Genomic DNA, 13,405 nt, shown 5'->3' on the forward strand with positions numbered 1-13,405 from the left:
CGTGGGATTTTCCAGGGAAGAATACTGGAGTGGGTTGCCATTTTCCTTCTCCAGTGATAGGCAAAGGGAATAAGAAATATTGAAATGTATTTTATTGCAAATTTTGATCTAATACTACCTGTATTTATACTGAGAAGTACAATAAAGGACTTTGCCTGTATAGTGTATTGTCAATGAAATATCCTTTGAGTTTTTAAAAGTAGAAATATTACATAATTTTACAATGAACTTGCCTTTGTACTAAAAATTAATTGCTGTCATCACATTCACAGATAGTTGTCCAAATAAATTACTAAAAACAGTTCTCTGTCACTTGGGGCCCCATTTCTCAAAACATTATAATTACTGGAAAAAAGTCAATGTATTTGTTGATGTGTAAAATAAAAATAATCCTAATATTTGCAGTCAGATCGGAATTAAAGAGCAGTGGATATACCTGATTTGTTCAGAACATTTAGTTTTTAGATGAGCACACAAAAGTCTCAAGGAGGTTGCTTTTATCCAAAATACCCCCCTAATGACTGAATAGTGTAACGCGAGAAATTATTCTTTTCATTTTTGGAGCAGTTTCATAACTATATGAGTATGTGGTATTACTTCTTCATAGATTCATGCGGTCCAAACCATAATGTGAGAGAAACTTCATTACATTTGCTGAGTTTTTTTTTTTAATTATTTATTTTATTTATTTATTTTTTTAACAGCAATATATATTTATTGAGATGAAAAAGGTTTGTATTATATTCATACATGGGGGAAAAGCAAGTTACAAACAGGTACCTGCAGAGGATCCTACTTTTAAAAACAATGCATGAATATGCAGATGTATGGGAAATATTGTGGAAAGTTACACAGAAAATTATTATAAGTGGATAGGATTGTCAGTGGGGTGGGCTTATGGGTAATTTATAATTTACTTTTTGTACTTTTTGTAGGCTCACATTTTCTCAGGAGACATGTGCAATTTCTTTTTCACTTTTCTTTCTTTTTCTTTTTAAAACTAAGAGTACAGCAAATTTTTTGAGATATAATTTACACACCATAAAGCTCACCATTTTAGAGTGTACAATTCAATGGTTTTTGGTATATTTGCAAAGATGGGCACATTACCATGATCTAATTTCCAGATATTTTCATCCAAAATGAAACCTTCTACCTATCAGCAGTCATTCCCACCCACCACACCCAGCGCCTGGCAACTATTATCTACTTTCTGTCTGTGTGGATTTTCTTTTTTTTTTTTAACTGTTTCAATAATCCATTTATTTAATTTATTTTTTTACAGTTCATAACGTTTATAAATAAAATAAATGTACAGTGAATAAGTTCTCTGAAATATTTCAATATTTCTGCAGGTTTAGTAACATCGTAAAATACATTTCAACTAAAATTCACAAATCTAAAAATCTGTTAGGCATTTTTAGGCGTTTTAAGTTGGAAATGAAGACCAATGTTACATCGTAATATGCCAATTACAAATAGTACTTCAAATAGTAAATACTACAATTTGTCCCAAACTTTAAAAATTATTCATGAACTCAACACTGAACTATTGATGGCTATGAGAATTGTTTCCTAGCCTTTTTGAAAATTTCAACCCATTTACGTTTAAGGTAATTATTGATAAGTACGATCCCGTAGCCATTTTCTTTATTGCTTTGGGTTCAAGTTTATACACTCTTTCTGTGTTACCTGTCTATAGAAGATCCTTTAGCATTTGTTGGAGAGCTGGTTTTGTGATGCTGAATTCCCTCAGCTTTTGCTTGTCTGTAAAGCTTTTGATTTCTCCTTCATATTTGAATGAGATCCTTGCTGGGTATAGTAATCTGGGCTGTAGGGTATTTTCTTTCATCACTTTAAGTTTGTCTTGCCACTCCCTTCTGGCCTGAAGAGTTTCTGTTGAAAGATCAGCTGTTATCCTTATGGGAATCCCCTTATGTGTTATTTGCTGCTTTTCCCTTGCTGCTTTTAATATTTGTTCTTTGTGTTTAATCTTTGTTAATTTGATTAATATGTGTCTTGGAGTATTTCACCTTGGGTTTATCCTGTTGGGGACTCCCTGGGTTTCTTGGACTTGGGTGATTATTTCTCTCCCTATTTTAGGGAAGTTTTCAACTATTATCTCCTCAAGTATTCTCTCATGGTCTTTCTTTTTGTCTTCTTCTTCTGGGACTCCTATGATTCGAATGTTGGAGCGTTTAACATTGTCCCAGAGGTCTCTAATATTGTCCTCATTTCTTTTAATTCATTTTTCTTTTTTCCTCTCTGCTTCATTTATTTCTACAATTCTATCTTCTAGTTCGCTTATCCTGTCTTCTGCCTCTGTTATTCTACTGTTTGTTCCCTCCAGAGTGTTTCTGATCTCATCTATTGCATTATTCATTGTATATTGACTCTTTTTTATTTCTTCTAAGTCCTTATTAAATCTTTCTTCCATCTTCTCAATCCTTTTCTCCAGTTTATTTATCTGTAACTCCATTTTTCTTTCAAGATTTTGAATCATTTTCACCATCAAAATTTGAAATTCTTTATCAGGTAAATTCCCTATATCTTCTTCTTTTGTTTGTGTTGGTGGGCAATTATCTTGTTCCTTTACTTGCTGGGTATTTCTCTGCCTCTTCATCTTGCTTATATTGCTTTGCTTGGGGTGGCCTTTCCCTCTTCTTGCAGTTTGTGGAGTTCTCTTTATTATGTAGTTTCTTCGCTGTGTGTGGGGTTGGACGGGTGACTTGTCCGGGTTCCCTGGTTAGGGAAGCATGTGTCGGTGTTCTGGTGGGTGGAGCTGGATTTCTTCTCTCTCCTTTAGAAGACAATGGGCTGCTTTTCTGGGAGCCTGAAGTCCTCTGCCAGTAGTCAGAAGTTGTTTTGTGGACTTTACTCCGCGTTCAAATGTTCTTTTGATGAATTTGTGGGGGAGAAAGTGGTCTCGCCGTCTTATCCCTCCACCATCTTGTTCCTTCCTCCCCAGAACACTGGATTCTTATATTCCCTTGGTCGTGGAGTATCTCTTCCCAGCTGCTCCAGCAAGGTGCAGCTGCTGTACCTTACCTTTGAGGAGGGGTATCTCCTCAAGGCCGCCCCTCCTGCTTTGAATGTGGATCAGCTCCTCTCGGCCCTCCGGTGCCCAAGCAGCCACCGCCTCCTGGACGTGGTACAGCTCCTCTCGGCCACCGCTCTAACCCTGGGCGCGGGGTAGCTCTTCTCAGCCATGATTCTGCACGTGGTCGGTTGCGCCGGAGCTGGGCGTCTCTCACGTCTGCGCTGCCGGGAGCTAGGCGTCTCTTGCATCTGCGCCGCCGGGAGCCGGGCGTCTCTCGCGTCTGCGCCGCCAGGAGCCGGGCGTCTCTCGCGTCTCAGTTGACTCATCTTTCTGCTGAGGTTTTCCAAATAAAATATGAGGAAACATTAGAGGAAAAATATTATTATTATTTTTTTTTTTTTTTTGCTTTTTTTTCAAGATGGGGAACACATGTACACCCAGGCCAGATTCATGTCGATGTATGGCAAAACCAATACAATATTGTAAAGTAATTAGCATCCAATTAAAATAAATAAATTTTAAAAATATTATATTTAAAATCAATAGGAAGAGAACATTCATTGTTTTCTAAAATGTAGATTAGCAAGGCAACAGATTCTAGCTAAACTGGACTTTCCATTACAACATTTTATCAACTGGGACTTAAAATTCTAGTGTTATATCTCTGCTGTAAAAATTGTCAAAAGTAATCAGACTTTTGTTGTAAATAATCAAAACATTTTCTCTAAAAACCTCACATATATGTTTTAATTTATCCTAAACCCTTAATAGATTTCAAAATATAAAGTAGAAATGGAAATTTCACTTGTAAAATTTAACTATTTAAACTTTTCAAGTTAAAACACAATTACATAGTATTTCAAATGATGTCAGAATTTGAGTGTATAAGCTGGAAACCCTATAGTTCAAATATACATGAACATTCATCTGGTATATTCTATATTCAAGGCACTGCATACTAAGTACACAGAAGAAAATATTGATCCATACAATGTTTTATGCATTAGAGAATGTCATCAGTTATTAAGATGTACCATTGCTTCTTATACAACTTAGAAAAATCATGCAATTAAACTGTGATACAATACTGTAAAAAGAACCCTGCACAACTAATGAATTTCTCCTGTCTCTCATTGTTATGATTTTTTTCACTTCTTCCACTGACTTTCTAATTCATATTCTTTTGCATTGCTTAACATGTGACTGGCAATCTCTCTGAATGTAACTCAGTAATAAAACATAACCCAGTTTTATGTACTTGTGAGTGTACTTCTTTCTTAATAAACATAAAACTTTTTTTTTAAACAATATATGGAATTCTAGCTATTTTTTTGAAGAAGAATGTTTGCTTCAATTGTATCATTATGCTTATCCATTCTAATTTTATTCAATAATTTTTCACGATAATGCTAAAAGAGTCTAGTCTCGTTGAACACTTATATGTCAATTCAATTTAACATACTGATTGACAACAGTACATGTCATTTAACTGAAATGAGAGTGATGTGAAGACCTATGATCAAATTCACACATAGTTCACATGATTTCCAAATATAAAATAAAACCATAGGCAAAATTTGTTTCCTTATCCACTTCCTCCCCAACATCAGATATTGTCCCAACATCTGAGGGCTAGTGACTATATCGGAGAAGGCAAGGGCAAGCCACTCCAGTACTCTTCCCTAGAAAATCCCATGGATGGAGAAGCCTGGTAGGTTGCAGTCTGTGGGGTCGCTAAGGGTCAGACACGACTGAGCGACTTCACTTTCACTTTTCACTTTCACACATTGGAGAAGGAAATGGCAACCCACTCCAGTGTTCTTGCCTGGAGAATCCCAGGGAAGGGGGAGCCTGGTGGGCTTCCGCCTATGAGGTCACACAGAGTCGGACACGACTGAAGTGATGCAGCAGCAGCAGACACATATCTAAAAAAATTACTAGTAACAGAAAGTGACCACTGAAACAAAACCCCACAAAACATCAGGCATTGAATTCATCACAAAATTACATGTTCAGGGGGAAAATAATCTCTGTTCTAAGCATAATAGGTACATTAAGAGAGATGTCACACCCTATTTCAGATGCTTCTATTTCACCTGCTCCAAGGTGCACTCTTTAGACAGTTAAGAGCATGCTGGTTATGACTGAGCAGCACAGAAACATCACAATGAGAACAACTGTGAAAGCCAGGTGACATACACACACGCTGACATTTGAAAGCCCTAGAAAGCATCTGAGGCAGCTGAGATTTAAGGGTCAGCGTGGCACAGAGAAAAAGCAGTGAAGTGAGTCCAATATTTTTTGCTGTTTTTTTTTCCTTGAGACACATGCTGACTCTTAATTGGTATGCAGCTTAGAGTTCAGAAAAAAGAAGATCAGAATGAGACCTGTCTCGTGTAGCTGGATGTACTCTGGAGAGCAGAGATCTGAAGGTGCCTCGGACTTCAGGGGTCAAGATGCTAGAGAAAATGGAGCCTCTGAAAGGTGAGCCTGACATTGTTTTAAGCTTTGTCCTTTTTTTTTTTCTATTTTTGCTAGTCAAGAATCTAACAAAGTGAAATGTGATAGCTAAGAAACTAAGAGACAAGCAAAGTTTCTGCTTTCAGATAGAATGGGGCAGATTGCCACAGATCTGTGTTACAGTGAAAATTAGAAGGATTTCCAGAATGGCAGTGGGAGGTGCTCAACAGACCCTCTCCCCAGTGAAATGAATGTTTAATGGGTGAAATATACACATATATAAAATTGGCGTCTCTGCAATTTTCCCTAAGAGCAGACAGAAAAGAGAGCAACACATAATCACAAAAATTGACCAAATCTCGGCGACAACAGTAAGAGCCAAGACATGCTCCCCCCTGCCCCTCGCCCCCATGTCAGCAAGGCAGAGCTCTCCCCCAGGAGGACAGAGCTAAGAACTCTGGGCTTCCTTGCCCCCAGGCTCCCAGTCTAAGGCTGCATATGAGCTCCAGGAGGGCCAGGGCACCTGCCTCTTTCATCACACACAGCTCTACGTTGCAGAAACTGTTTCAGGAAGTCATAGTTTACCAGAGACAAAATTCAGATCCAAAATTACAAATAGACTGAATACGAAAGGAATGATCCATGCACACAGAAACGATAAGAAATGAAGTGGTTAAGAATCCACCTGACAATGCAGGGGGCACAGGTTCAATCCCCGGTTTGGGAAGAACCCATATGCCACAAGGCAAACAAGCCCATCTGCCACAACCACTGGGTCAGCGCTCTACAGCCCCTGAGCTGCAACCACTGAGCTCACACACCACAACTACTGAAGCCCACATGCCTAGACCCTGTGCTCTGCAATAAGAGAAGCCACCACAATGAGAAGGCCACCCACCACAAGGAAAGGCAGTCCCCACTCGCGGCAGCTGGAGAAAGCCCAAGCCGGCAATGAAGACCCAGCATAGCCAAAAATAAGCAAATAAATAAAAAAATAAAATTATAAAAAAACATAAAAGTGCTTGACTGTAGATATTTTACAATAACTGTATATTTATTATTATATAGCAAGCAGGGTGTTATAACTATATACCTGTATTCACCTAATAACAATGACTCAAAATACATGAAGCTGATAGAACTGAAAGGAGAAATAAATAATTCAACAATAAAATTTAGAGATTTCTGTACCCCATCTTGCATAATGAATAGCACAATCAGGTGTAAGATCAACAAGGTACAGAAAACTTGGAAACGCTATCAAACCACTAGACTTACTCTGTGTCTGTAGAATATGTGACACAACCATGGCAGAATTGACATTCTTCTCACGCACATACAAAACGGACGCCAAGAAAGACCAAATGCAAGGCCGTTAAGGAGTCTTAAAGCATTTAGAAGGGAAATAAAACAAGTGGTTCTCTAAACACAGCAGAGTGTACTTATTTTTCTCTTGGTTTTCTAAACCCCTTTGATTGGTTTAGGTTGTTAAGGCGGGGAAATTGTTGGCACATTATCTCTTCAAAGTTTTATTCTATTCCATCTTTTCTCTCTTCTGGCATTCCAATTACATTTCTATATTGTCTCAAGACCTTGGACATTCTTTTAAATGTATTTTTCCACTTGTTTTTGTTTTGTGTTATTGGGATCATTTCTTTTGATCATTTTTCCTTTGTATCAATCATTTCTTCTATTTTGTTCAGTTAATTAGTCCACCAAAATATTCTTCATCACCTATAACTTACTTTTCAATATCAATATTTTAATTTGACATTTTATTCTTCTGTCTCACTGATAAGGGCTTCCCAGGGGGTACCACTGGTAAAGAATCTACCAAAGAATGAAGGCAGACTGGTTCCAAATAGGAAAAGGATTACATCAAGGTTGTATATTGTCACCTTGCTTATTTAACTTATATGCAGAGCACATCATGAGAAATGTTGGGCTGGAAGAAGCACAAGCTGGAATCAAGATTGCCGGGAGAAATATCAATAACCTTAGATATGCAGATGACACCACCCTTATGGCAGAAAGTGAAGAGGAACTCAAAAGCCTCTTGATGAAAGTGAAAGAGGAGAGTGAAAAGGTTGGCTTAAAGCTCAACATTCAGAAAACTTAGATCATGGCATCTGGTCCCATCACTTCATGGGAAATAGATGGGGAAACAGTGGAAACAGTGTCAGACTTTATTTTTATGGGCTCCAAAATCACTGTGGATGCTGATTGCAGCCATGAAATTAAAAGACACTTACTCCTTGGAAGGAAAGTTATGACCAACCTAGATAGCATATGAAAAAGCAGAGACATTACTTTGCCAACAAAGGTCTGTCTAGTCAAGGCTACAGTTTTTCCTGTGGTCATGTATGGATGTGAGAGTTGGACTGTGAAGAAAGCTGAGTGCCAAAGAATTGATGCTTTTGAACTGCAGTGTTGGAGAAGACTCTTGAGAGCCCCTTGGACTGCAAGGAGATCCAACCAGTCCATTCTACAGGAGATCAGTCCTGGGTGTTTATTGGAAGGACTGATACTGAAGCTGAAACTGCAATACTTAGGCCACCTCATGCGATGAGTTGACTCACTAGAAAAGACTCTGATGCTGGGAGGGATTGGGGGTGGGAGGAGACGGGGACGACAGAGAATGAGATGGCTGGATGGCATCAGTGACTCAATGGACATGAGTTTGAGTGAACTCTGGGAGTGGGTGATGGATAGGGAGGCCTGGTGTGCTGTGATTCATGGGGTCGCAAAGATTAGGACACAACTGAACGACTGAACTGAACTGAACTGTACTGAAGAATGCAGGAGACATAAGAGATGCAGGTTCGATCTCCAGTTGGGATTCCCTAGAGTAGGAAATGACAATCCATTCCTGTATTTTTGCCTGGAGAATCCCATGGACAGAGGAGCCTGGTGTGCTCCAATCCATCAGGTTGGACACCACTCAAACAACTTGGCACACACACTGCTAAATTTCTTTATCTATGCATATTTACTGTTTATGTTGTGCAGCATATTAAATATATTTATATTGTTTTGTTATAAATCTGTCTGATAATTCCAAACTCTGTTTCATCTTTGGCTCAAGTTCCACTGATTGTTTTTTCTCTTGATACTCTGTGGTATTTTACAATTTTTTTGTAGATTTTCTAAAATTTTGTTTGAACATAACGTTTTATAATAGGACAATGGAGACTGAAGTAAGCAACATTGCTGTATTATATATAATAACACTTATGCTCAGAAAATGTCATACCTTGCCTTTTGTCAGGCTATTGGCATGTGTGATGAAATCAGTTTAACTGGAACTGAGCTGGGTTGGGAGGTGTAATTTTGGAGCCTATATTTCCTCCAGTGAAGTTAAGACTTGACTTGCCTATCTCCTGCCTGACTTTCAGACTCAGCAGCACCTGCAGCTCACTTCAGGGGCATCCCTTCCAGGCACCTACCTGCCCGAGGGTACGGTGCCACTGCTTGGTACCCCACATGGGGTCCAGATACCTGTGTGGTTTCTCTCTTTGCTCCCTTCCACCACTCGGCTTCAGCAAACACTCTCCTTAATCTTTAACAGTAGATTCTTTTACCGTGTCCCTGACGGTCTCTTATCAGCAAGTAGCTTGGAATGTTACAGGTTTCTCTCAGTTGCTTCCCCAGCATCAGATTTTCGCTGTATCCTTGAACCTGTGGGAGTCTCGGTGTTCCTCCCCACCTCCTCCCAAATCGAAGGCAGCTGCTGCCTCCTCCCCATCCAGGCTTGAAGCGCCTGGAAGCTCGCTCTCCTCCTGCTCCACCCTCAGACATCAGCACTCTTTGCTCAGACAGAGTCCCTTTCAGCCTCCTGCTGGGCTTCCAGGCACCCTCCAGAGCTCTCAGTAGAAGTCTGGGTAAAAACGTGGAAATCGCATGGAGATCCCTGTTGTCCCCGCCTCCCAGGAATTCCATGCTCTCGTGCCAGACCACCCTCAGGCATGACACGTCTGATCCTCTGCACTGGTGCTCTCACATCTGTGACTGCTCCTTTGATTTCTTGCCGCTCAGCCAAGAATGACAGTGGCTGTGGGTCCCTCCTCCCCTAACGGACTTGTCACCTTTTGGATTTTAGTTAATTAGATCTCTTGCCAGCTAAGCTCTGAGATGTTTCTGTTTCTGTTTCTGTGGTTGGCATGCAACAGAGTTCTCTTGTGACTGTATCCTAACAAAAAGCAGAAGTTTTATTTTAAAATGTCAATAATCACAGCACCTCAGAAACTACAAAACTTGGAACTATTTTAATTATGAAAAGTTTCAGATGTCAAATTTAAAATGAAGCATATTTGATTGCAAATTTTTGAAATTAAAAGATTTCATTTCAGATTTCTTCTACAACATACATGAATGACAATGCTTGCAGAGCCCTGACATAAGGCACTTTGTATTAACCACTGTGCCCAATGGTAAAAGAAAATAGCTGATTATACAACCTAAGTAGGCATAATATCAAGATAGCTATGTTGTTATTCTGTTGCTAAATTGTGTCCGACTCTGCGACCCCATGGACTGCAGAATGCCAGGCTTCCCTGTCCTCCACTGTCTCCCAGAGTTTGCTCAAATTCACGTTCATTGAGTCAGTGATGCCATCCCAACCATCTCATCCTCTGCCACACGCTTTTCCTTTTGCCTTCAATCTTTCCCAGCATCAGGGTCTTTTCCAATGAGTTGGCTCTTTGCATCAGGTAGCCAAAATATTGGAAATTCAGCATCGGTCCTTCCACTGAATATTCAGGTTGATTTATTTTACAATTGACTAGTTTGCTCTCCAGCTATGACTCTTCAGTAACAGATTCTAGTATTCTTCATCCCCCAGATAAACAACACTGGCCATCTGAAAAACTAATGAAACATAGGAAGTGTAGCAGAAAAACAAAGCTGAAAAATATTAACTATGGTCAGTTGCATAAATGAGGACTATAGCAGGGGTTATTTTGCCCTCCACCCCACCTCATAAAGAGGTTGTGTGTAGTGGTTGCTAGCTGTTCTTTGAATTACAATAATAATTGTTGTTGTTGTTTAGTCACTCAGTCATGCCCAACTCTTTTGTGATCCCATGGACAGAGGAGCCTGGTGGGCTACTGTCCATGGGATTTCCCAGGCACAAGTCTGGAGTGGGTTGCCATTTTCTTCTCAAGGGATCTTTCCGATACGAGGACTGAGCCCTCTTCTCTGAGTCTCCTGCATTAGTATGCAGATTCTCTACTGCCGAGCCACAGGGGAAGCCCTCAGATAGATGAAGTAATTCAAGGGACATTTAGAGGTCTCTTGGTAAAATGTTTAATGCATGTGGGGGGGGGGGGTTGTACACACTGAGTGCAGTACATTAGGTGGGAACAGTTGTTGCTTATTAGTGGAATTTTACATATACATAGAGAGCTCTATAGATCTTTAGTAGGAAATCAGTGTAGGACCTGGCTTACTATTTTTTAGTATCCATTCTATCCTAGTGCACCTTCCTGAATTTAGAGACGGAAAAGCTCAAACCTATCATTTTCCTACTTTCTTGTGTTTGCCTCTGGAGATGTGACACATTCCAGATTAAGAAGCCTTTGTTGGATATCCGGAAGGAATCTTTAAGAGTATCATGGATGGTGATTATTTCTTCTGGCAAGCAAGCCAGCATTTTGGTGGCCAGTTTCTAGGTCAGCGGCACACAGCAGCTGAGGCTGGGATCCCTGGATCATAGCAATGACCATTTGTTCTTTTTATTGTAAAAAGAAAAAAAGACTTTATTTGGGGGAAGCAGTTTTATGTAAACAACAATATTTGCCGGGAGGTTCAGGGATTTCTCTTATACCTCCTGCTCCTACACATGCACAGCTTCCCTTACTGTCAATATCACTCACCAGGATCGTTTATTTTTTTTACCAAGCTTGACCCTAAATCAACACATAATCACCCAAAGGCCATAGGTTGCCTTAGGACTTCCACTCTTAATGTTGTACATTTCATGGGTTTATGGGCATGCTGCAGTCCATGGGGTCGCAGAGTCAGACACAACTGGGCAACCGAACAACAACATAATGACATGTACCTATCATTATAATAGCACACATAGTATTTTCAAGATCATTGAAGTCCTCTGTGAGCTTCCCAGGTGGCGCGATTGTAAAGAATCTGCCTGCCAATGCAGAAGTTGCAGGTTCAATCCCTGGGTGGGGAATATCCCCTGGAACAGGAAATGGCAACCCACAGCAGTATTCTTGCCGAGAGAATCCCATGCACAGAGGGGCCTGGCAGACTACAGTTCACGCGGTCGTAAAGAGTCGGACATGACTGAAGCGACTGACCATGTCCTTTGCTCTGCCTGTTCATCTCCTCTGATGCCTGACAACCATTGATCTCTTTATTGTTTCTGTAGTTTTGTGACTGTTTGTGTCTGAACTCATTAATTTCAGGGAAGAATCTTGAATCTCACTCCTCAGGCCGTATGTTGATTTTATAAGTCTTCTACTTCCCTCCATTAATTCCATTTCCACTTTTTATACCTGGAGTGTTTCTGTTCCTGCCACTTGTTTATACTGATACCTGAGGCAAAAGCTCAGAGAATAGAAATAATTAGAGAAGAAAAAAATTAACACAACTACTGGACCTTCACATTTAACAAATTCCTTCCCATCTAAAATCTGATGTGGTATGAGAAGAAACAACACAAGAAACCTCTATCAGGAATTGAATGGACTTTCATTTCAGGATTGCAGAGAACACTTAGCATGAATGTTGTTGTTCAGTCGATAAGCTGTGTCAAACTCTTTGTGACCTCATGTATGGTAGCATGCCAGGCTCTCCTGTCCTTCACTATCTCCTGGAGTGTGCTCAAACTCACATCCATTAAGTAGGTGATGCTATTCAACCACCTCCTCCTCCAATGCCCCCTTTTCCTTTTGCCCTCAATCTTTGCCAGGATCATAGTCTTTCCCAATGAGTCAGCTGTTCACATCAGGTGGCCAAAGTACTGGAACTTCAGCTTCAGCATCAGTCCTTCCAATGAATATCCAGGCTTGATTTCCTTTAGGACTGACTGATTTGATCTACTTGCAGTCTAAGCATGAATGGTTCTCCTGTGAATGAACTGTTTTGCAAATACTGGATTCAATCAAAATTCTTACTGAATACTACATTCAAACATGAGAAAGTACATAAATAAAATATATTTTTTAAAATGTAATTTCTATAATAAAGTATTTCCATATTTCCTGTGGCAAAATGCTATAATTATGAAATCTAGCTCCCTTATTCATATCACATGTGAATGGCTTCAAGAAGCATTTTACATAATGTGAAAATCATTCTTTTTCAATATGCCAATGTACCCTCTCAATTCCTGCAATTACAATGCTGGAAATCTAAGCCAAGAAAAATTCCTAATAAGAAAAGAATCACTGATAAGAACAGGTTTATGCATTTCAATATTTTATTTAGTTTTATTTAATTTCATAAAAGTAGAACTTATTCTTTAATACTCATAAATACATTTTTGGTTAAAGGAAGACACAGGATGACCACTCTATATCACAGAATCGTTATTTTGAAGTTGATATTCTGGGTTAATAGCAGATTGTTATTCTATAGGGAATGAATATAAAAAGAGTGAAAACTGTCAAAAAATCTCACATGTTAAAGTGAGGGAAAGCATGATTTTAAAATATAATGTATTTGTTTTTTTTCTCATGTGAAATTTGCTAAATTGTGTTTTAGGGAAAATAGTTCTTTGTTTTGAATAATCATTCTATTGATTTCTATATGTCATAAGAAAAGATATAAAATTAAATATTATAGTAAATATAAATATAAAAACTAAATATTATAGTAAATGTGGCTCAAGCTATCATGGAGCATATGGTGTAGTTGGAAGAATGGATATTATTCAGGCCTTCC

At 39.2% G+C, this 13,405-nt stretch overlaps 1 protein-coding gene across 6 annotated transcripts in view; it reads right to left on the minus strand.

The window, feature by feature from the left end:
* The window catches only part of LOC129557826 (uncharacterized), a 55,332-nt gene that overhangs the window by 34,089 nt on the left and 7,838 nt on the right, over window positions 1-13,405 (minus strand). For 2 of the 6 annotated variants that reach the window (XM_088844992.1, XM_088844991.1), the window contains exon 3: window positions 1,693-3,373. The exons of 3 other annotated variants lie outside the window; for them this stretch is intronic. The gene's annotated coding sequence lies outside the window, so the exon portion shown is untranslated. The remainder of the gene's footprint in view (window positions 1-1,692; window positions 3,374-13,405) is intronic. One more of the 6 variants, XM_088844986.1, reaches the window with a different exon arrangement.

Source organism: Moschus berezovskii, chromosome 17, assembly GCF_049115385.1.
Source record: "Moschus berezovskii isolate FMDL1 chromosome 17, NW_MosBer_1.0, whole genome shotgun sequence".
Taxonomy (NCBI): Eukaryota; Metazoa; Chordata; class Mammalia; order Artiodactyla; family Moschidae; genus Moschus; species Moschus berezovskii.